Below are 26,180 nucleotides of genomic sequence, written 5' to 3' on the forward strand. Positions count from 1 at the left end.
ATAAAAAGTCCATTAACTAATTTTAATATTTTTCTTATTTTTTGCTAAAATTTTTCACGTTTAATTCATAAATTATTCTTGAAATTAAAACCATACTTGAAAAATGCAAACGCAAGCATTTACGTTTCTTTGATTTGCACAAGGTTTTTGATGGTACGTTATAAGTTAATGAAGCAAGAGAGGGCATTCAGCACAGAAGATGAGACGCGCAAATGTCAATTTATAATTTACAAGCAACAATTCCCGGAGCGATGCCGGCGTACGAACAGGCCGACAGAAATTGCAGAATTCGAAACGATATTCGAAGCGTTTGGGAATCGCTTTAGTAATATCGCGATTTAGGATCCTGTATATTTTAGATAGAGAAGCGTACACTATCTTCATGCGAAGTGTACTTACCTACTCGGTCGGATAAACTTTCCGGCTTAAGATCCTCACCCATCTTCGCCCGACTTGTTTCCAAGAGAGAAGGGGAAAGCCCTACGAGAGCCTCGTGGAAAGGCTTTATAGCTTTTTCCCATGTATCTTATGTATCGTACAACGCGCGTGTTGGTCGTACGAGATGTATGAACTTCAGTCTAAATCGATAAAAATGCCTGTCTCGCGAAATATTCGACACTCGTCGCATATAACGAGAACGTTTCTTTAAAATAAAGGCTCTGATTCAATTCAGACGCAAATTTTCTTGCGCAGTAAAAATGCTTAGTTGCAATTATCACGCAAAAAAATCCTGGTCTCAGATAGATGAGACTTATTAATTTCTGAAAGCGATTTCTAACAATAAGTCTCCTAATAAGAATAAGAAAAGCTGCGTGGAATAATTCTTCAGTGGATACCTATTTGACTTTTATTCTTTATATAAGGATATAAAAAAATTGTTTATCTCTAATTTTATGGAACACTTATTGATGAATTTTTTAAGTACAATCTTTTACAAATCTTTATTGATTGTTCTGTTAGCCTCATTGCTTTTTAATGCCCATTAATTTCTTTAATTATTTTCAAATAAAATAATAAAGTTTTATAATTGTTTTCTCGCGACAGAACAATCAAGCAGATAATTTCTTTATAGATAATTTCTTTGTAGAACCATCAGACAAAGTAGTAATAAATCGGTACAAGTAAGGTTATTCATTCTTTTGGTCAGTACCTATCTTTTACCTTGCCACATTTATTCTAGCTTGACTTTTAGTCAGAGATCGAGAATGAAGAGAAAAACTCCTTCTATTGCCGGTTGATTATTATGGCCGACAGATGAGCGTAAAAATTTTACGTTTATGGTCATTTACGCTCGGTTATGATCTTCATTAGATGCGCGCGTTCAGATCGTAAAAGATAATGTTCATTCAAATTTTAATTAAAAAATATTACTTATTTGCATAATTTTTTGATCAAAATTATACTAAAAGAAATATAGAAAAATTTAATTATTGTATCGAAAATTAATCGCTTTAATAAAGAAGCTTTGATCATGTTTTTTCGCAAATATTCGGAATTATATTATACAATATAAATGTTATATTAAATTATGAATGTTTGAAAATGATGGACAAATTTTATTAGCGTGAGCCATGAATTTGTATTTACATTCATATTTGTCTACAAAATCCGTATTTCGCTGTCCGTAATCGTATATGTAATTTCACTTTCAAATCTCAAGTGAGACATTCGAAATAGATCATTTTATTTATTATTCGTTTATGACTTTTTACTGATAATCAGTTTTCTCTAGTTATGAGCATGATAAATTGATAATTTACAGAATATACAGGATAAAATATTTAACTTAATCTGTTCTAATTCTCATTCATTTTAAAAATAATAAATCTATGATATGTTATACATTTATCTATAGTTGCTAATAGAATACATGTCCACATACGGGCACATCATTTGAAATATATTTTTCATAGATCCCTTCAAAATAAAATAAAATATTGTCACTCACCGATCGGTGTACAACAGCAGAGTTGACTGCATTAAAGTTGCGTAGATCTATAACATACAAATATAAAGGTTCAAGTTATAACAGTGTTAAAAAAAATTAATATTTCAAAAAATTATTATCATATGTATCAAATTTTATACGATACATACAATAATAAGCAGATATTTAATAAAATTTTAATTTTAAATTTGGTAAAATTACTATTTTTTAAAAATATTGACTTGTTTAGTATTGTTTAAATTAATTGTTGTTAAAATAAACAAATCAAATTAATATCTGTACGCGGTTAATAAAAATTAATATATAATTGATAAATTATTCACTCTAAAGTTGTTCTTTTTTCGCTGTTCTTTTAAATTTCCTCCTCTTCTTCTCAAATTGTCAGCATGTTACATTTATTTGCAAAAAGTTCATTATAGTTCATATACAGTTAATTCGCGAAAAGTTTATACATTTCATTATAGTTTATTACGTGGCAAGATAAAAACAGATGTGTGACACTTTACTCGGTACTCTCAAATTTTACGATCACGAATATCCCATTTTCAGAATTACATTTCGAGGCAACTGTTGGAATAGTAACGACTATGTTTTGGAAACTTAAATTCTCTTTCAGAATAAATCTTCCAAACTGTACTGAACTCTTTCATCAACGTCAAGGTACTCATTAGGAGAGGTTATATTATTTAACTTTTTGCAATTTTAATGCAATTTGTAATTTAATTTATAATTGAGAAATTGTACTTATATTGCATTTTAATATAAGTAAATATAAGTAAACATACAAGCAAAAATAAAAAATAAATATTCATGGATTATTATATTTAAAAATATAATTAGATTTGTCGACTGTTCACATGACGATGAGATCTCAATTAAATGAATGCCACGATAAACAACAATATGTAAGAAATAAGCGCTGAACATTGTTTAAACATTGTTACTTTCAAATTTTAAATTAATTATTAAATAAACGATTGAGAGAAATATATTACTGTTTTCCATTATTTTAAAGCATTTAATTTAATTACTTTAATTGAACTTACAATTTGTGTCTTATTACATGATTTTAATTCGAATGACAAATTACACATTTACGACAAAAAATTTAAACCATGAAACAAAATATATTTCAATCTCTAAGCATTGTGAGAAAAATTATTGTTAAGGATCATAAGAATTGCAGCAAAACAATTTTCTAATTTTTTATAATTTAAGAAACAATTAATTTTTATAACAAGATTTTATATAATTTTTAATTTTAATATCATTATATTTAAATAGTTCAATAAAAACCTATTGTCACGATAGTTTGGTGTCATTTATAAAAGTTAATTCATCATTAATTGTAGTGAATTATATTTCCCAATATCTGACGCGATCGTCAGAAAAAGATTTTGACAATATACGCGGAGTATAGTCTCGTACTACTATTTTACTAATCGACTGTTGTCGTGCAAATAGTGATCGTAAATAACAGCGCATGTATGCCGTCAAAGCCGAATACCATATTAATATTAATTTTGTCTCGTTGCCGAAATATTTTACGTACTATAAAATATATATATACACGAATATATGTTCTTTTTAAATTACAGATACATTTTTTAAACAATTTAGTGTATCATGATGCCTTTCATCATATTAATTATTCCATTTTCCGATTCGCGTACATATTGTACTGCGTTCTCAATTCAAATTATATTTAAATCGTCGAAAAATCAAACGATAAAGCAACGATCGGAAAACATATTTAATTCTACAATAAGCATATTAAAGAAATAATTATTATCTGTAAAGTTTACAACCAAACATAATTTATAATTTTTACCTTTGTTGCTTCTACTCCTCTTTGAAGTAATAAATAATCGCGCAGAATATACGCTTCGATAAAGCTTTATTATCGTAAGTTAATTTTTTATGTTTTGTCATGTTACGCTTTATATCGAAAGTTAATTAATCGTCAATTGTAATGGTTAGTAAGAGATGATGTAGATGATAGCAAATTTTATTTCCCGATATTTGTCGCGATCACGTTTCAAAAAGGAATTTGACGATGTACGGAACGTCTCGTACTATTTTGCTCGAATGTCTCCGCGCGAATGATAACAAGACCGACACGAAACAGAGCTTATATAGCGTATATAAACATTACAGAGTCCGGACGCCGGCTGCCAAGGTCGAACGACGTGTTGCAGTTAATATTCTCTCTCACTGCCGAAATATTTTATATTACAAAATTGTATGATATATACACGAAATATACTGTGCTTCTTAAATTATAGATTATTTATTAAGTATTAATATCAATTGATATATTATTGGAGTCTTGCGTTAATCATTCACCTTATTCTTGTATATTTCTTATTATACGTTCTTAATCCAAATTATATTTAGATCGTTAAAAAATTAGACAATAAAGCACTCAACGAAATATATTTTTAATTTTAAATAATTGTTAGAAAAATAGATATTAGCCATAAAGATCGCAAATTATATTCTTATCTTCTTGCTTCAATTCTTATTTGAAGTAATAAATGAATAATTCGCGAAAAATATACGTTTTGATAAAGGCTTATCATCGCGATACAGTTAAATGATGTCGTTTATCAAAAGAATGAAATTTTATTACAGTATAACACCTTGATACTGTTATAGAAACTATAATGATATAAAAAATATTTATTATGTCACGATGGATATATTATTTAAACATCTCTTTAATAATATAACTTCCTTAATAATATAGCCTTTTCAAAGAATGACAAACTAAAAATATCTTGCTTTATTTTTCGAATATCTTATCTTTATATTTTTCGGCGTAAATTGTCTAAAAGAATCGATTTATACAAGTTCAATTAACAATTTTTTTTTTCAAAAAAAAGTGCAATTTTACTTTTCTGGTACTTTTATGAACCATTTTTCTGGAGAAAAAAAAAAACATAAAAATGGTCATTGTTATACCATTAAATTTTTTTAAATTGCAACGAATGATTTTGCATACATCTATAAATTTCTTCGCGCAATGCAGACAGTAAGCGCGATAAATAATTGTGTTGTTTCCGTTTTTCTTCAAAAGTAAGTACATACATATGTGCGATGCGAAGTTTTAAACGCTTGGAAACATATCGCGCAGAAGAGACACAACGTGTAACGTATGCAGTAAACGCGATTTAGCAGCACGTCGTAGACAAGAAGATATATCGACAAAAATATGTAATAATCGCGATACAGGAACGATACGCGCTGTTTTATTCCCACCCAGATTTATATCGTTTTCGCATCGACACATACGCGCACGATCGATACTTTACACTTTAGCACCGAGTAGGCGCAATGGCTTTACAATTTCGCGAAGTATACGTGCGAGACGGGGTTAAACGTTTCGCGACGACAAGTCGCGTAGGCGAACAGAGAAATCGAGAAAAGGAAAGAAGGGCGAGTGTACGCGCGAGTGCCCGAACGAGAAAGATTTTATTAAAAATCGTTGCCGCCATCCGGGACCACATTTTCGATTCGTCTCATGGTCGACATCTAACTTTTACGACGCGTCGAATTCACGTCGCGACAGTCCAATCTTCCAGATGAAGACATTATTTCACTCTAATTCTGTAAAATGGACAGACTTTCAAAGCTCTTTGATACTTTTTTTTATATATGTTACAATGTTTTAAATGTTAATTAGAACTTGCAAATATATATTATTTTGGTATTGATATTTTTGGCTTTTCCACAATTAATTGGAATTTTATGTTAAGAGTATTAATAATAATTGTTAAAATAAATTCAAATCAAATTAGAGACTCTGATGTGTAATGTCAATCGGACTAAACTTAAATAAAGAGCAAATTTTTTCTGTTTGTTTTTATTGACATTTCCGTACGTTTCACTCTCTGATTTGAATAAAAATGCGTATGTGATTTTTAACTTAAAGGTATCACTTGCTGATGATAATCCAAAACAGAAACCAAAACGTGATGAAACTGAAGTATCAATAAAGGCAAATTAAAAAGAAAGAATTTGCGTTTTATTTAACGTCTGGCTCTCAACTACTATAGTTGTTAGTGTTATTATAAACTGTCAATAATTGTTTATTAGTGTAAAAGCTTTTCCAATAAATTTTCACTGGGAAGGAGGATTAAAGTTAAATTAATATTAATATAAGTCAATAAAAAATGTAATTCAACATACAATATAAATACAATCATATTTTAAGCATAGATAACTTATATTTATGTAAAATATACATATTTTATTATAACACTTTTGGTAATTATATGCGGAAAAAATAATTATTTATTTATTTAAAAAAATATTTATTATTTAAATATTTAATAATTAATGGTATAATATAATATTAATTATGTTAATTATGTGGATTACGGTAACTTTCGCGTTAGTAACTACAACGCTTTAATCCTCCTAGTCCTCCTAGTCCTAGATTAAACTAATTTTCTACATTATGTAAGCTTTTGATCAATATTGGTACTTCTTGAATAACATTTTTGAGTGAAATTGGAGCAAGAGCATGTTGTACAAAAATAATATATTGGATATAATTTTTATTATAAATATGCACACGTTGTTACACGTACCTCTTGAAAATTTTATCGCAAATGATGCTATGGAAATAATGCAACGACCTCGAATAGACGAAGAATTTAATTAAAAGAATTTTATTTCAGTCTTTCCTCGTTATTCAAGAATCAATGATCTCAGTTATGTAAATACTTGGCTACTTTCTTGTAATTATATAGATAGTGGCAAAGAGTCAGTATTATATCACTAATTGGAACACAGTTCTTATTGCTTTTTGCACCCAATCGGATGATGGTCCTTTTAAATATGTAAATTATCGTCTGAAAATCATTAAAGAGAAAATTATTTTTCACATTAAGATATAGAGAGGAACCTACATAAAATAACTCGCTAAATTTTCGCGCAGTTTCGCACTTTTTTTTTTTATACTCTCTCATCTTAATTTTAAATAAATACTGTTTTTTCTTTCGTTTACTTCATTTTCTGTTCTGTCAGGGGTTTTATTCCTTCCGAGTTTTATTCCTTTTCTCTTGTTCCTTCCGCGTATTCTTTGCTTTCTCTTCATCCCGTTCTTTTTTCTATCCCTCTCTTTACCTTTTATTCTTTCCGGAAGAGTCATTCGCGCGTTTCTCACTTAAAAATAGATTCGATTTCTCCGGCCACATCGCTTTTCTCTGTTCGTCTTTCGTTATCGTTATATATCAAACGTGGATCGGTTGAATTCAATGAGTAAAAATAGAATATATAGTTTCAACTTGGGAAAAAGAATTTTTAATTTGCATTTATGCGAGAAGTCTTTCCTTTCCTTTTATTCATCCGATCGATGATGAAAGGTAAATTTATGAATTAATGAGAGTTGCACTAACAAAAAAAGTTAGGTATTAAATTATTAAGTGAAAAATGCAATATATTAATTAGAGTGTTTACAGGAAAGCTATCAGATAATTCTTTTTAAAATACTTCATGTTTTTGATTCCGTAAATTTCATAGTGCGTATTAAATGTTTTAAATATAAGTACATCTAAATTATTCCTAATCTATTACCGATTTTTGTGCATAATAACGAAAATTGAACCGACCCAAATTTTCTACCCATAATTATAATTTGACAAAGTAAATTACTGTCTGATCATCGATATTGCATTTTTCAATTTGATTCTATCCCGCTCCGAATTATTAAAGTTAATGGAGATTAAATATGAATTTAATTTAAACATTTTTTTGCAGCTCTTTTGCACTACTAATATCTTTTTTGCGCCATTGAGCATATTAAATGATATCGTAAGATAAGTCAAGATTGCAATAATAAAAGCAATTTAGTGTCACGAAACGAGTAAAAGAAAAAGCTTTTAGAAGCATGCAATATCTAATAAGACAATGGTCGATAAGCAACGGCCATTTGACGTATACTGACTGTAAGATTAAAATCCATGGATTATTGTAAACTGGAGTTATATTGCTCTATAAAAGACAATCTTACATTGACTGATTTGAAAATTATACAATAACCATAAAATTAGTCAGAAAACTGTCTTTTCCTATTTTTTTTTTTTTTTTTTTTTTGTGAATATCAAAACTGTGATTCTTATTTTCTTCAATATTAAATCATATAAAAATTTTTCTCATTTTAGATAAGCATTTCTTTACACATTCGTGTAAATATTCTTTTAACTGTAATATTTAAAAAATTAATTGTTGTAGATACATAATTTATGATTCCTGAAATTGTTTATTTTTTAAAATAACGCAGTGATTATTACTATGTTATTAATCTAAGAACATTGAGAATTATAAGAATTTAACTATATCTGTATGTGTGAACAATAAGAATTTACAATAAGAACAATAAAAACGTTGCTTTTGAAATAGGATAAAAAAATAATACAACAATATCTCGATTCGCCGCGCGCGAGAAAGAATATTCTTTTCGAGAAATATCTTCTGTAATACCTGAGAAATTTCTTATCAATAAATAATTGCAATTTTACCGATGTTGAAATCGAAGCTCAAAGATTACTTCCGTAGACACTGCATTATTTATGACATTCTTTTTTAGCGCGATCGAAGATTATTTCCGTTACCTGTTTAATGGTACCTACAGTGTAATAAAAGTTAAATATTTCACAACAGTGGGGTTTTCTTTCTGACCCAAGGACTCGCAACGACCTAGGAAGATAAAGCAACATTGTGAAATCGCCACGGGGAAGAATAATGTTTGAGACACTTCAAGTAGCTGTTAATAATGCGCATTTCAATCTGCTACTTTGCCACGGGAATGGAAAAAGTCAAAGCGCACGAAAAGATAAATGTGAGTGAGACGTAACATTACATAGCTATCTCACTCCTACTCTGTTTTTGAATTAAAATTTTTCTTTGTATATTAAAATTCCCAGCGCGTGCAAACGGGAATTTCAATATTTCGCCTGCAATTTGCAAATTGTGTGCAGATGAACCTTCTATATTCGGAAGACGTTTTCACGGAAAACGTAGACGTGTGTAGTCGCGAATGTAAATCCTTAAGGATAAGTACGATGCAGTTTGTGCTAGACGACGACGCATCGAGAAGCCCAGAAATGCATTCTCAAGCAATAGTAGCATCATCCACGAATGCCATTTATTCCTTAACCGCTATGTTTCTGTCGTGTTTATAGTGCGATCACGCGACTCATGGGATCTGTTTCGTGAACTCAGTTATGTTTACGACTGTTATATCCGATGTTAATTTTCTGTTTCGCGTAGAAATCCCAAAACAACACAAAGAAGAACACGTATGTACATGTAGCTATAACAATGTAGCTGTTCTTTTCCTCTGTACTTCCTTTTTCATAAAACTAATTTTCAGTTTTTCCGACCCCGTAAATTTCCCAGACCCACTCGCGCGCTACGCTCTTGGCTTGTTATTTCCCCATAGACCGTGCGAACTCGCGCGTTTACGCCGTGGGCGAAAATACTTTCGGATCGATAACTCATTTTTATCATTTAAAACGCTTCTTCGTCCGTGCGTCCGGTGGGATTACGCCAATGGACACGATCTCGATAAATATAATCGAATGCGAATCACGGAGGCAAGGACGATGAAAGCGATCGCCGCAAGTAAACTAAGCGACGACGGCCAACCCTGACGGACAGCCCTTTTATGTTCCCGCTCTCCGCAATGATGTTTACTCTAGACCCACGTTATACTTGCTTAAGCAGCCGACGATCAACCGGTGCATTTGCACTGGTCGTTACGCGATGGAGCTTGTAAATAACTTGATCTTATCGTCGTCGCGGGATACTCTGTCGGCCGGGGTTACGCGGGGGCGAGTTAATGGCTGACTACCGTCATCCCCTTTGGACTTTTCGCTAATTCGCACAGTACGGAAGTTTAACGAGATTACATAGCGCGCCGTCGTCCGCCTCGAATTTAATTCGAATCAATTCGCTCCTATTATTTTTCTACCTCGTTTCATTTTTCCCTTCCGACCATTTAGCAGATTATGATTTTACAGCGTAAAAAGCGTGCGTTTCGCAGCTCTTTATTTACATAAGACTGTATTTCAAATGTCCAATATGAAAAAGACTATTCTGTGTCTCTAAATAATCATATAAAAAATATGGTTAAATATTATTAAATTAACTTTGTCTTTGTGCACATTGATTGATGAGCGACAATTATTTTAATATTTAAAATATATTTTATATTTCGATATTTACAATATGGATCTCTTGTGTATTTCAAATGAAATGCTTTTACACATGAATGTAGAATCACTGCTACTCGACAAAATTGTCTATCTGTCTATCTGAAAAAAAAAAGAAAAAAATATTCAGGAAACAAAGAGATTGTTTCAAATGTATCTATCAATCTTTTCCTATCTGTAAATTATGAATATGCTTTCTTTCCACAAAAATTTAGTAATACCTATTATTAGGCTTTTGCGACCTAGTTTTTGATATCAGATAATTCCGTATAATAATGTGCACGCTTATGGTTATTTGAAAAATGTCGATAATGTGCGGCAAATAATAAGCAACGGATCACGATGAAACAGTACGAAGCAATGTGTTCCACGTGAGAAGATTAATATCGCATTTCCCCCTAGAATCCTTCGTGCACTTTTGCTAGCGAAATACACTAACTCTTGAATTTCAGTTACATCTTGCTTCACAAATAGCCAGAGAATTCTCGCTCGGTTTCCCTGTACGATTTTCTCCGCACGTTTAGATCTTTGATCCAACCTCTCTCGAATTCTGCACGGCGTCGCCATTACTGCAGGAGTAGTTCGCGAAGTAGAAGCCGAAGTGGTACGGCCGCGTTGTAAAACCCGATCGAAAATGGAAAGGAAGCTATAACGACACACATCTCGGCTGGCTGGTGGTCCAAAACCGCCAGGCTGAATGACGACGGAAGTTACGATAGCTTTTAGACCCAAAGTAACTGTCGCTCGTAACATTTGCTTTGGCCTTTCTTCCTTTCGTGTCAAGATGACTCGCTCATTATTCGTCGGTGTTTTTATAAATTCGTTGCCGCGTATCTGTCCCATCTGATTTGTTAAAGTTTATTGCGAAGGATGTTACTGCCTTAGTTTGTCCCTCAGCGCGACCCACATTAAGACCCTAAATCTGATCTTATAGCGGAAGGGATATTTGACAAGTTCTTACGAAAAGACAAATATAAAGGAAGTATATATATATATATATATTTATACAGGACAAACTGAAATGTCAGATTCACGTTGTTTTATTTTATCTGCCGAAGATTTTTTAAGCATTTCTTATCAGACTTTAAGCGCTTAGGAGTTTCACAATACTTAAAAATGTGCAAAATGCGTAAAAATTATTAGAATATTAAACAAATTAAATTGCCAAATTAAACGCTGATTATATTTCGATAATTCTATCGATTGATGAGGTGTTATTCGTCGTTATTCTGCAGTTACTTTTAATTTCTAGAAAGAAACAGATATATATATATAGAAAGAGAGAGTTATCTATATCAAAATTATTATTTATGAAACATATTACAAAAATAGATCTCCCGGAATGTCAAACGTATAAATATCTAGATGAGACATTAGTCTTATTTCCATAATTCTCGACTTTACGTCCCGATTTTTTCCCGGCCTATTCTTTTAATGGCCAACACTATTTGTTTTATCTATATATAAAAAATTCTAGAATTATTAAAAATAAAATTAGAACTCTCAACTTAATTAATGAGTTTCCACGAAGCGAGATGCCAGTTTCACACATATTCAAATAGAATTGCATGAAATATGCTATGCGATAACTGCGACAAAAAATTAATTCCGCAAATAATATGTAATAAATTACCTCATACGTAATTAGTTATCTGATTGCACCCACAAAGTCCGATCCCAAGTCCACTCATCTTCTCCTAATTCTTCGTTGATGCATCTTTATAAGCTTTCACGAAACAACACTTTGGCGACACTTTGCACGACACTCCAGATTTCTATACGTTTATTGATAATCAGAAAATCTATGTCGATTCGTCCTCACTTACATGTCGTATTATTCAAATATTTTGATAAACAAATAATCGTTAACAAACAATACAACAAATATATAATTTATCATTTTTATAGTTTGTACAGAAAGGGTCATTAATGCCTTTATACATAAATTTATGCGCATATTGGAACACGTATTTTCCATATATATATATATATATATATATATATATATATATATATATATATATATACAAAATATATAAATGTATTGATATGTGCACAAATTCATTTGTAAAGGCATTAATGATGCCTTCTGTACATACATATGCACAATTAATTTATTATAGACGAGCAAAGATAGAAGCGTCTCAATACTTATATATCCAGTATCTCGAACAATTTAATTGTTTAAATAATATTCTAATAATTTTTACACAGAACTTGATTGAACTTTAATTTTTACATAAAACTTTTTATAAAACTATCATAGAATTTTCAAGTGGTTAAAATCTGATAAGAAATGTTTAAAAAATTGTCAACCAACAAAGCAAGATGCAGTAAACTTGACATCTAACAATCAGTTTGTCTCGAATCATTTTTTTGTTTAATACTCAGAATTATTTGTATGTTTAACCTTATCTAGAACTATCAAAAATAAAGCCAAAACTTAACAATTAATGAGTTTCTACAAAATGAGACACTAGTTTCACATACACGGCTGACTATTTACAAGATAATAAGCAAAATTATCAAAAAAAGAATTTTCGAAAAAATTCCCTGAATACCAATAAAATTCTAGACTTCTTTATTTTTCCGGATACAAAGAAAAATCTCTGAATATTCCCGGTTCCATGTTTTTTCAGGAAGTAGACACCCTATATGTAATATAAGTAAATAATTTACGTGTAAACCATTTCAAGAAAAAATAGGTATAATATGGTCATAAATATATATAATTAGATATAAAAAGATCTAACATACATAATTTTATATGATCATATCTTTATATAATCATATTTGACTAGATCTGATTGTATGTATATGAAGACAGATCTAGTTACGCTAAATTTCGAATATTACATATGGTCAGATCATATCACGTCAAACTTTAGCTTTAATTATATATGAACAAATCATGTTACATATAACCAGATGTGTCAAATTTCGAATTTAATTATATATGTATGTGGGATAATGAGAATGTAAATTCAATTTTAATATCAATAAATAGTTTGTATATTTAAAGAATGTGTATATTTATAGATTTTTCAGAGTTTCAGTACAGGCAAAAGGCTTGCGAAAGTACAAAACTAATTAATCGCCGTTGCTCGTCACAATCGTTATTTCGTACTACTTTCGTCTTTCGTCTAACATTTTTTAATTCATATTTGCCCGGAATCTTTTTGTCTTGAGATCGACTTCCGGTTCGCCAACAACACATGCGAAAGAAAAAGGGAAAGAAAAACAATAACACGTTCAAAATATAACTGTTATTAAATCCCTATTTTTATTATTAAATCCCCACATATATGATCATATAAATCCATTTTTTCTGAGGTAAGTAGAATAAATGGTTTAAGACAACGCAAATAAATATATCTGGGAAAAGAATAAAAATATTACTTAAACTACTTTATTATATTGTACATAAAATAAATAATTGACAATGTTCCACATAGAGAAATTTTTTGAGATTTTTGCAGATATAACATTCTCAAATTCTGGATTAGGATGTCCAAATTTGTCCTAAATATATTTATATTATACTATGATGTCATTTATAAATTTTATTTTTTATTCTAAATACTGGTTTTCTAGCTAGAATAAAATAAAGAAACGATGCGGAAGTTTGAATTTTTTAATAGATTAATAGTGCAAATCAGTACAATTTATTTATTTAAATACAATTAATTTCTCAAATTTTCTTTTTATTGTATAAAATTCATTTCCTGCTTAACTTAAGTTTGTAGAATTCTCAGAATTTCATAGTAATTGCTAGCCACGCATTGTTGCAAAGCTGTATGTCTGTGAGAGTATGCTGAGTAAATGCTTAAATCAAAAGGCAACTGGGGGCGAAATTCTACCACGGCCACAAACGAGAATTTATCATGCAAAGCACAAAAGTTGTTTTATCTCGTTTCCGTTGAATTCGCAGATGAATGAATAAAAGTTTATAGATCGTAATACAATAATACATAATCGTGTACTATAATACTAGATATTAGAATTTTTTCATACAGTACATATTAAACATATTATGCAGTTTTATATGTATATATATATATATATATATATGGTTTTAAAAATCATTCTTTTAATAATAATTATTAATAATTATAAATAAGATAATAAAAATTAGAAATACAATAATATTAAAGATATATTATTATAATAAAAAGTAAGTTAATGTCTTAATATGCTTTTAATTGTTCAAAAATCTTGCAATCGATATTACTATGCTAATATAAGATTATCCGAAAAACTAGACAGCTTAACTGCATTAACTAGTTAAGCAGCACAAGTTGGAAAATCCAAATGGAGCTAGATTTTCAAGCAAGCCATGATGGAAACTGAATAATAAGCTGCATTGTGTTAGATAAAAATATCTCATTTTAAGTTATTCAAGAGCTAAAAGCATAGCAAAAAATAAAGTTGTTAGTTACATCAAGGAAATTCAAATTTTCATTGCAATTTCATAAAGAGATTATTATCATTATAATTATTAGTAATTGATATAGTTATTTCATTTATAATATTTTAATATTATATTTAATGCCGTGAAAAATATCATTTTGTTGCATGTAAAATATCAGTTTTAATAGTTTATCAATCTATTATATAACACTTTATAATATTTATTTGTCTATTATATTAATATTGCAGTTGTTACTTTTACAATTTGTGCTAACAATAAGATATTACCTTTTATCGATATAGCATCACAATAGTTTATATATGAAAAGAAATTATATCGTTCAAAATAGTAGCGCCACAGGTTTTATATCCAGCAAATGTATGTAAATAATTTGCAATAAATTAGATCTTTAATATATATATTGCGAACAAAAACATTTAAACATTCGTGCGTCAAATAACTTTTTATTAAACGATTTATTGAAAAAGTTACAACTTTAATTCTCATCTTATTAAAATAAAATATGGATTTAAACTGATACTGTCGATATCGTGATTACACATTTCTTTGTATTAAAAGCTGTATCAATTTTCAGAAAATATATTCAAGGATTAAAGTAAACAATTACACACATGTATTGCGATGTAACATTCGGAACCTCCATGGATTTTAAAACATCCGTCCACAGCATTTAACTTTGCTCTAGTCGAACGCGAGAAAAGTCACGGCACGAGTTGTTCTCTCTCCTAGAGAGGAGAGAACAAGCCGCGCCAAATTGAAAACCAATATCTCGAGAAGTAGCCTACGCTTGCAGGATATGGGACGTAATAATCCGCGAGCGTGCCGATTAGCCGAGTCGAGGCCAGACGAGAAATCAATCATCGTCGGGTCGTACACGCGCGGGTGATAAATTCTTCTGCCCCGAGAAACTGAACTGTCGGAACAGTACGTGCAATTCTCCCCCGAGTCTCTCCCAGCAAAGACACGAATATTAAATCTCGTCACCTGTCTCTACCCTCCACCCTTCTTTGCTTCGGCGCGTATTCGTTGTATTCTGGTCTGTGCGATGTTTATTTCCTTCGTTCCGACCGACGACGATATATATATGTATAGAACGCGAATTGCGCGAGTTTACGTCATCGTTGCTTATATCTACTACGTTTACTCAAACTGTCACGTGAAAGCGACAAAAAGTATGCACAACAACTATGACGTTGCTTTGTTCGACCTTTTCATCTATCCCGAATAAACGAAGCGCGACAAAGGAGGAACAAACAGAAAAGAAGGCCGGCGGGAAAACGCTTACCTTATATTAGAAGACAAATTGTGTTCAGCTCTCTGTAGCTTGCGAGCTTTTTCTTGGTTACACATTATCATCTTTATGCCATTATTAAGCTGTTCTTCTATCTCTTTCGACATACATGTAATTTAGAACCATGTTTTATAGAAATTATACAGAGGATGACGTATATTCTGTCGCAGTATTTAACAATTCTTTTTAGTTAATTTTTTTAACAAACTTTTTGATTTTTCTTTAACAAATCTGTTGAAATAATCTATAATTTTCCAATAGAAGATACATTTTTATTTCATGAGTATTTACTGACCCCAACTTAATTTTTATCATAAATCATTAAGTTGATTCTTCAACTATACTTGTACAACCTTTTGGTCAAGACTATAAAGAGCTTTGGCGATGCAATTGATTCATCCATCAAAATCTACGGTAACGTCGCTCTGTCAGGATGGCGTTTCTTTTCATTCGTTAGGAGCCCAGTTCCGATTCAGGATCGAGCCACTTTCTTTCGTTACTTCGGGAGATGAATCGGATCGAATCTCGGAATGCTGAGAGAAGTGAACCGTGACTGATAAAACGTATGGCGAGATACTGCGTCGTAGACCTTCCTTCCTTCCGTAACGCTTCTGTACATGTTCGATACCTAGCATTCTTATCTTTTATTAACATGATGCGACAACGATGCGCTCGCTGTGCAGTATTACGGGAAATCCGATTCTTTGGAGTAAAGCTATCGCGGGCGTCGTCGCCATTGAGGGGCATTCGCGTGGATATGAATGCGGCGATACAATGTTGTAACTAACTCTGTCTTAAGTAGCCTTATCTCCCATTAACTGGGAATGCAATAACGTGTCACAATGAACGTAATAAACCGTCGAGTTCTTTGCCGAGCTCTTATTGCGCGTTGGAATTTTACAAAGACAGTTTTAAGCGAGTGTATACTGCACTGTGTGCATCAGGACGTTCGAGAAGATTATCGACGAGACGTCGATTTTCCTAGAGTGGAGATTTTATAAATCTGCTAGCGTCGCGTAAATGATAGAACTCTCTCTCTTTCTTCGATAAATCTAAGATTCTAGAATTCATGAATTATTTAGAATCTACCTTCATCTTAAGCTATTCGTATATTAAAAACAAAACGTATTATAATATATAAGTAAACTTTTATTTTAAAAGTATTATCTTTTATCGATCGCATTAATTATAAATTTTGAAAAAACAAGTAGAGATTCATAATGTAAATTACGAGTTTTTCCAAGCAACTATTTATCAACAAAAGTGGCTTATCTACCACTTTGATCAGATAAAAAGGTTAATACTCATTGCAATATCAATCGCATTCAATTTAATTAAATTAAATAATCTTTATTTTTATATCCCTCTTTCTCTAAGTTTTTTATTGCTCGGTTAATTTATTGTAACGTTTGCTCGTTTGAAAATTTATACCCGAGATGTTTTTCGCTTTCTGGATAATTATTGCCGTAGACGATCGTCGAGAGACTAACGTCATCTTTCATATCTGCGGAGAAAAATGATGGGGTGTATCCGCGCGTAAAGGCGTCAGTCTTCTTGTCGCATTAGAGAGAGCGACTACTTCCGCAGCGAGTCTGGATTTATTGCAAGCGACTTCTTTAGACCGTTTACTAAATAATGATAGGCGCTCATAAATCTGTATTTGAATTTCCGAACATTCGAGAAAAAATGGACTTTTGTATAGTTGTATAAGATCATAACGGCCCACATATAATATCACCTTATGTTCATTTTTTTTCGGGCATCCATGATCGATGCGAATATATTACGGACAAGTGCCGAATGCCGACAATTCGACCGAAAGATAAGAGACGTAGAGAGCTTAGCTCGGCGAGAGAACACATCTGACAAGTCGATTATCGCGAACCAATTACCTCGGCTACTGCGATAGAGCAATCCGCTAGGATTAAGCACGTTAACTTAATTTGCATGCGGCGACGCGGTAGCGGTAGCGGGCAAGAATGAAGACATTTGCGGTGATGTAGGATGTGTTAATCTTCCTATGGAATGAGATTATTTCTCCTTTAAGAAAGATACCGATTTCGCTCTTAGTGACTAGTATTCGAATTAGCAAAATTTCTCGCATTCTTTGTTGTAATTTTTAAAAATAAATTACAACAATTTTGGAAATAGCATGAGAGTAGATAAATATATTAGAGTCACATTTATTTAATGAAATTGATGACTCCTTTTGGATTTGATATTTAATCACAATAAAAGCTCTCTTCAAGTCATATATAGGTATATGCAAATAAGTAATTTTACATATTTCAAAATGTTAGATAAGCTCTAAAGAGAAAAAGAAATCATTTCTTATTCTCTCCGTATTTTCAAAGACGTTGGAGTATGGAAACACAAACGAAGAGGAACATGCAAAGTATTCTCTTAAGCTGAATCAGGGAAAATGTCTGATTAAAGCAGCGACAAGATTTCATCGAAGATCAGGGTGAAATATTCACTTATCTTCAGTGAAAACACATTTTACCCTTCTATTTTTATGTTTTACTGATTACGGCAGTAAGATTTCACTGAAAAATCCATTATAAGTAACTGGAATTCTTATCAGTGAGATTTTATAATATATTGATAGTATATACTTTGATTTCATTTAAGAAAACACACAAGGAGCAGTATAAAAATCTCTCTCGAGTGATGAAGTGATTTCGTGTGATCAATTACAGAACGTCTTGTCTCATAATACGTTACTGCGTCACGTTGCCACTTGCGGAAATCGTCGCAAACGACGAGAAGTGGCTCTCCTTGCGAGCAAACTCAGGTTCCATTAACCGCAAAGAGCCTCTGACACGTTCCTTGCAGCACGTTTCTCAGTTCGCACACTAGCCGATCCTGTCATCCGCCATAATCGCGGGCGTGCGAGAGAAATAGGGAGAAGAGAGAAGCGAGTTTATACCGCGACACAGTTTGCATGACGATGGTCGAGCAAGACGATCGACATTCTCGATTACGTCGAGGAATATAAGGAGAACTGTGAGCGCGCGATTATTTGACAGCGTTATTGAATGACGGAAGTCATTCCGCATCGAAAGCACGTCGACGTGGGGCGCCCGCTGTGTCGTAGCCGCCGTTGCCGCCGCCAGCCTCGCGATTAATGCGCGGATGGATCCGCCTTCATTACTCCGAAATGTCACGTATAGCCGGATCTCATGCGTTTCAACGCGTTAATGGATACGCCCGGGTGGTAATCCGAAGCGCGAATTAAACCCGACCGAACGCGCGACACGTTCATGGAAATCGCCTGCACCGCGGTTAATCATGCTATCCCGAACGTATATTTACGCGCTGCTGTAACAGTAATCCGCGATTACGAAACTCGTCATACATTCGGCGACGATGTTTCCGGATAGACGGATCACAATTTGTGCCGTGCAATCGCTAACGTAGAAGTACAATATTCGTAAGTTAATGGAACAAAAAGAATGTATATACGTATAAAAGACAAATGTTCATATAATAAGGAGAAACTACTGATAAAACAATTCTTAAATTTCAAATAGTTATATGTTATAATGAAAATAAAATAAAAAACTTTTATTGTGAGAATTTGTATTTACTGAGAAATATTTTGTTTATCTCGTCAAAATTCTGGAATTAATTTTTTTGTAATAGAGATTCACGACAATCGAATGATTCTTTTTGAACGAGAAAAAAATGAGTTGATGGTATAAATTAGGGAGATCAAGCAGAAGAAAAATTATGTAAAAAATTAAATTATTAAACGTTCCCTTTACGCGAGTCATTTCCTGCAAAATTTAACCGATGTGTACATCTTGTTAAATAAAAATTTCGTATAATTAGTTAAATTTTATGTAAGCATTCATTCTCTCTCTCTCTCTCTCTCTCTCTCTCTCTCTCTCTCTCTCTCTATTTTTTAAATATTATATATTTAATTTTTCATTTTTAGTATTCATATCATTTTTATCCACTTATTTGTCCTTATTGTCAGCACAAATTATTTTATTTATTAAATCGATGCATATATTTTATATATTTATTATAATTATTAGCTGGTTTATTGCAATTTGTTAATTAGTTCATTCTCAATAAAATATTAATATATATCATAATTTATTATTGTGTATATTTTAACTGTGTCATTACTTCAGTAATCATTGCGCTATTCTTATATTGCACAGGGAATTCTGATGTGACTTTAAAGGATAATACATTCTCTATATGAGAGTTTATAATAGGCTAATGGTCGCGTGGTATTCTTTGCCAGAAAAGGATAAAATTTTTATCACCATATGAAACAACTAGTCGAGTTTTGCTGCGTATGATTGTTTCTGTCATAATTTATAAAGTTGCATGAAATGGTATAAATGTTACCAGGTCACGAGAACATGGAAAACCTATATGGATCTAAGTGGAACTCTACTCCAGTTAAGAGCAATACTTTTCATTCGTTAATAGTTGTAATTATAAAGTATAGTAAACATGGAGAGAACAAATATTCCACATCATCAACGTATATTTTAAAGAGAAATATTAAAATCATAATGTTTGAAAAAAAAACGTAATAATCTTTGTTCTATAAACAAATAGTCTCATGTTCATTATATACCTGAGTAACAGTACTAACAAGTTGTAAGTAATACTAAACTTCCAGTTACATTATAATTTATATTATAATACTGAAAATTTTTGAAATATGATATTTTAATATAAAGACTGCAACTTAGTTTATATTATATCATTACTACATAAATTTATTTAAATTCAGATATCAAAATTAATTTTTTAAATTTGTGTTAAATTTATAGATTAAACAAGTAAAATGTAATATTAGATAAAATTATAAATCTGTGCAACAGAGAATGATATGACGATCGAGAGTGGTGAAACGCGGAAAGTGGTAGCTTTCAGCATTTCCTTATTTTTTTCCAAGTCACTTTTTCTCTCGTGGCAGTGTCGTCGTAACGACTTGGATTTACAACGGTAGATAGCTCGGAGCTCTGTACACCGGAAGTTATTCGCGTCATCCGAGTTTGCCGCAGAGAGATCAGCTGAACTCTCCGAGATCAGAGCCGCGCGGGTTTCATCGCGGCCGTCACCTCCTCCACCATGTCGGGTTCAGATCGAGTCTCCGCGGCGCGATTTATGAAGTGTGATAACACAGCCGACACCCAAGGCCGGAAAAAGCTGCCAGACGCGCGTCTGGATTCGCCCGTTGGAATTTATCCGCATTTCCCGCCGACGGATGTGTATGTAACGCGGATCTCTCGCTTCTCGCTCACGAAGTGACGAAAAGATTTTCCATGATATGTATTTTATCGTTTGCTTCTCATATGACGTTTGTCTTTGGCATCTTTTTTATTATTCCGAATGTAAGCTCCTCCTTATTACGTAGATTATTATACTATATATTTTTATGCTTTCGTTTTTCTCCCTATAAATTTATTTTCAAATTTATAAAAAAAATCTAGTTTTTTTTATCTAAAAATATATATTTAAAGCAATCTATACTCGCCCATATATTATATAGAATACAATGTTGATATTCACATGATCATAAAAATGTTCCCGTTTGTGACACAGATTTCTATGTTTCGCGTGAATTAAGAGATATGACGTGAAACGGTGTGAAAATGCACGATCATATTTTTTATGCGCCTTTCACCGGCCCGGAAGCGCGTTGTCCTCCATAAATCTACTCTCCCAGGACGAATGGTGCCGTGGAATATTTTTTGCGACTTATCGCGCATACATATGTATGCAAGGTTTTCATGATACAGTCTCTTCTCTGAGTTAAACGAGTCGTATCGACAGAAACTCGAGTGTCTTTAAAGCGCTGGAACATTTCCGCGGTCGCTTGTGGTCGTCGAACTGAAAGGGGAGATAAAGAAGAGGACAAATGCGATTGTCGACGTGGAACGAGGGCTAAGAAAATTTACGAGGTAACACGAGAAAGAAAGGGGAGAAAGGGTGAAAGCAAGAGCGAGAAAGTGCGGTGACTTGGGAGACGTGCAAAAAAGATTGCTTTGGACGTTAAATAGAATTGACTCACGTGAGGAGTTACGATCGGTGAATTCGACCATCCTTTTGTTCAAGTAGAGGAGCAGTCATCTTGTTTGGCTCACTTTGTAGGTGATTTCAAGATGATTCTTATGCGTGAAAAGTGTATAGAAATTTGAAAAAATCTTTGATAAATAAAACATGATAAGTTTATCGATCAATAATATTACATAAAACTACAACGTTAATGATTTTCAGTTTTTAATTGTGTAGACCAAACAAATAAAATATTTAAAAAATAATGAAACAAGAGGCTAAATCAATGCATGACTAAAGTATAATATACGTACAAATTTTATTTTTATAACAAAGTAGAGATTATATATAATATTATTTTTTTTAAATATTCTCTTTGAGATAAATCTGTAACAACTGCTATGTAACATAAAATTCTCAGTTTTCAAATAAAAATTTGCAACATTCTAAGATATAGCTCTGTAATGTTCAAAGATCCAAAGCTCGTTCTTTATTTTGTTTGACATCATTATATTTTTAAAAAGTGTAACGTGAAGCAGAGAGAGGCAAAGGATAACGTTATTGGAGTAAGTTCTGAAGTGACAGCAAAAAAAGTGCTTAAAAAAGAAAGAATATCGTTGGAAAAATACAGCTTGTCCAATGGGATAGTTACGAAGAGCGGCTTGCGCGTCTTCACGCTCTCCCGAGGACAGTTTGATCTACGATGTCGGTGAGAGGATATCTTCTCTCTTTCTCGCTAGAAGCTAGCCGAAAAAAAAAAAATTTGTTTGCGAGCTAAAGAAAAAAAATTGCAAATATTTGCGAGCGCGCGCGCGGTTTTTTAAGTCGAGAAGTGCAGGGATGAGAGTCGGCCGGAGAGCGGTACTGAGAAAAATTTACGGCCGAAATCGCCGAGCGAGAGAGTGGAATTGTTAGTAGAGTTCGCATAAAAGTAACGAAGATTTTGCGGGATGGATAGAGATCGCCGCGAGGAGAGTCGCGATGCATCATTGGAACCCTTCCGTTGTCGCACTTGGGGACACGATGCGTTTCGTAATCTCGCTGGAAATTTTTCTCGATATTCGCCAATATATATGCTGTAATTTTCTTTTACAAAGCACGATCGAGAATCAAAATATGCATATGGTATCGAGATAAAAATGAATTTTGTATTAAATCGTATTATTGATAAACGACAGGCAGAAATACGAGTGGAATGAAAATAATTGAAAAGAACTAAATCCGAATTTCGATTTTTTTCGACTGCGAGATTGATTTTTTGTGGAGATAAAAAATGAAAAAAAGAAACTCTAGTTAATTCTTTTTCATAATTACGTCTGGATCTTACTTCTTTTTCAAATAGTGTGAAAATTGTTCAACTGAATGTAAACACATTGCATAACTCAAAAATAATCCGTCTACATTGATATAATAAGTTTTACTCTTGTATGTTCGATATCATTTATCTAGCATTTTGATGTTATTTAATAAATAATAGTTACTAAATAAAACAATTAAAAAGTAAATAAATAAGTGACGTTGAAAAATATGTATATCTATATTATTTTGCAATTTATAATTTAAATTTTTATTTTGTTTATTAATTTTGTTTTTACGTAATAAATTTGAGTTATTTTTCTCAGTTTATATCTTTTAATTAATAATAAAAATAATAAAATATATCTTAATTAAATATATCTTATAACTTTTGCTTAATTCGTACCCAACAAACTGTGAAAATAATTCGAAATTAAATTGATCGTTGGCTTAATTTTTCACCTGCCAATTATCTGCCAATGAACACGTTATTGATTCTAGCGTTGACTGATTGATTACTATCAATTTCATCTATGCATTCGCGCTCGAGTAATCAAGTGATTGGCCCATATTGTTCGCAGCGGTCGTTGACTTTGTGACACGCTGATGATTTCCCCTAATTTCCGCTTACTTTTGAGTGCTGCTGGTTTGTATACGTACGACCACCAAATAGTGGGTTCCAATCACATTAATTGAAGGTTCGAGGATGCCTCTGTCGTATCATACACACAATATGACCCGGTTATAGTCTTCTATTATTGTCTTTTATTCGTTCGTATTCCTTTCTCAAGTATTTCCTCTCTCTTGAAAATTGCCAACGTTGATTGCGAGAATAGAGCACAAAGCTCAATGAAGCGTGCGTCGAAGTAATTGTAAGTGAAAATTAAAACTTCGTTAGCCTGTCGTCTACGTTGACTTTGCCTAGCTACTTCCTCTTCCCTCCCCTCCCTCTCCTCTTCTCCCCTCTGGAGCGACCCAAGGGGCTAAATATCACTCGATGAAAGCGCAGCTAAAATTGCAAAAGGAAACAGGCCTGGCGCATGAAACAAAGCGCTATTAGCGTGGTAATTAATGACTCTGTAGAAAGAAGGAAGGGGAGATTAATAACCGTAATTAGAAGGACAATGAATGTACACGCGTTACTTCTACCGGCTACTTAATAAAACACTCTGGTGACACACCATCCACGGTGATAATTACGCGAGTTGCTGCGTAATGACGCATTTTCTCTTCTTTGCTTACATCTAATTTTTTCAATTACAGTTACGGGCATTGTTAGAGAATATTTAAAATCTCTCTTTTAAAATTGTAGTCTGTGTTTACTGAATAAAAAGTAAATGTCTATATATATGTCTATATATACAAAATATTTTTTAATTATTTGAAATTTACAAGTATATCTATTAAATACGTAGAGGAACATTACATATGAAAGAAAAGTGATGGTGAACAATAGAGTTTAATATCGTGAGACTTTCATCTATATTTTTACTTCTTATCGTTCTTTAGATATCGAAAATGATTTATAATTTGCGAGAATACATAACTGAGAAAAGATCGAATTCTTCTCAAAGAAAACTGATTTATCATCCTATTATATTTTCTTGAAGACGAGCGATACACATTTATACAATTACTTTATCGTACAGAGAGATGTATCGAAACAGGATAGCTGCAATTGCTTCTCAAATACGTAAATGGCAGCCATTCCAATAGACTTCTCGTATCGTTAAATATACAACGTATGTACATGCGCTACGCGATGCGTATTGCACATGTCTGTATCGAAGTAGCTGCATAAATATGGAAACCGGAAGAAACGCGAAGTCAATCTCTACTTTAATATTCGCACATTTTCTCGTTCGCACAACGTTGATCGAATCGAACGACGATCAAATCGTTATCTAGGTACTCCTTGATTCAACACTTTTCTTAAATCATTTTGACACTTTGAAGGAACGTTTACAGGTGATATTTAAGGGAAATGATTTACTTAAATTATGTGATAACACAATGATTTTCAAATTACAACTTTTATATTTATTTCTGTAATATATTTAGTGATTTTTAAAATTTTATAAGCTATAATAATATTCTTTGAAAATATCATATTGTTTATTTTCCAATCAATATTATTAAATTATTATAAAAATTATTTTTTCAATAATTTTAAAATAAGTATTTTTAATTATATTTCCCCTTCATATAATGCTTTTTAGGTCTTGTATACATTTTTACTGTGTACATTTTTGCAGCGTACATAAAACTTATTTTTTCGATTAATAATTTTGATTAATTAAATTAAATTAAGGTAATTAAGTTAAAATTTTTAGTTGAAAATGTATTGTTGAAAGATTTTGATAAAATTACCAATTTGTAAAACTCAAAATTAGAGACAAGATGGAAATACATGTACATTTATAAATGCGTTAAATAAACGCATATAAACAAATAATTTAACAATTTACAATATCAGACCACCATTTGCTTCGTGGCTTTATCACGACGTATGTGTGGAATACTGAAAGCAAACATGCGGAAATACTATTATGTAAATTCCATATCAATCTCACAACTTGTACGTTTCTATATTCTATTTTACATTGGGGATAATTATGCGATTAGCCGCCATTTGATGAAGCGGTATTTATATTGAGACTTAAAAAAAAATTTTTATTATATATTAATATAAGTATTTTTTCCTTTCGTGCACGGTTCTTTATCATCATTTTAATAAAAACTGTTTACATTTTTCTCAATATTACGCAGATGTGAAAAATGTTTAAAAACAAATATAAACGTAATACAAATGTACAATACAGGCTGCTGCAAATTTATAACATTTTTTTAAAGGAGTCACTACGGATACTACAGGCGTGGCAAATATTTCATGAGAATAAAGTATATCCTCATCTCTAGAAAAATAATAACAAAAAATTCGCTAAAAGAAACTCTTAGAGGAAT

General features: G+C 31.9%; 1 long non-coding RNA gene across 2 annotated transcripts in view; it reads right to left on the minus strand.

Moving 5' to 3' along the window:
• LOC140664171 (uncharacterized) overlaps positions 1–26,180 on the minus strand; it is a 156,898-nt gene that overhangs the window by 50,471 nt on the left and 80,247 nt on the right. For both annotated transcript variants that reach the window (XR_012046411.1, XR_012046410.1), the window contains exon 3: positions 1,949–1,995. This is a non-coding gene — a long non-coding RNA (uncharacterized lncRNA). The remainder of the gene's footprint in view (positions 1–1,948; positions 1,996–26,180) is intronic.

The sequence above is a fragment of the Anoplolepis gracilipes genome, chromosome 3 (assembly GCF_047496725.1).
Source record: "Anoplolepis gracilipes chromosome 3, ASM4749672v1, whole genome shotgun sequence".
NCBI lineage: Eukaryota > Metazoa > Arthropoda > Insecta > Hymenoptera > Formicidae > Anoplolepis > Anoplolepis gracilipes.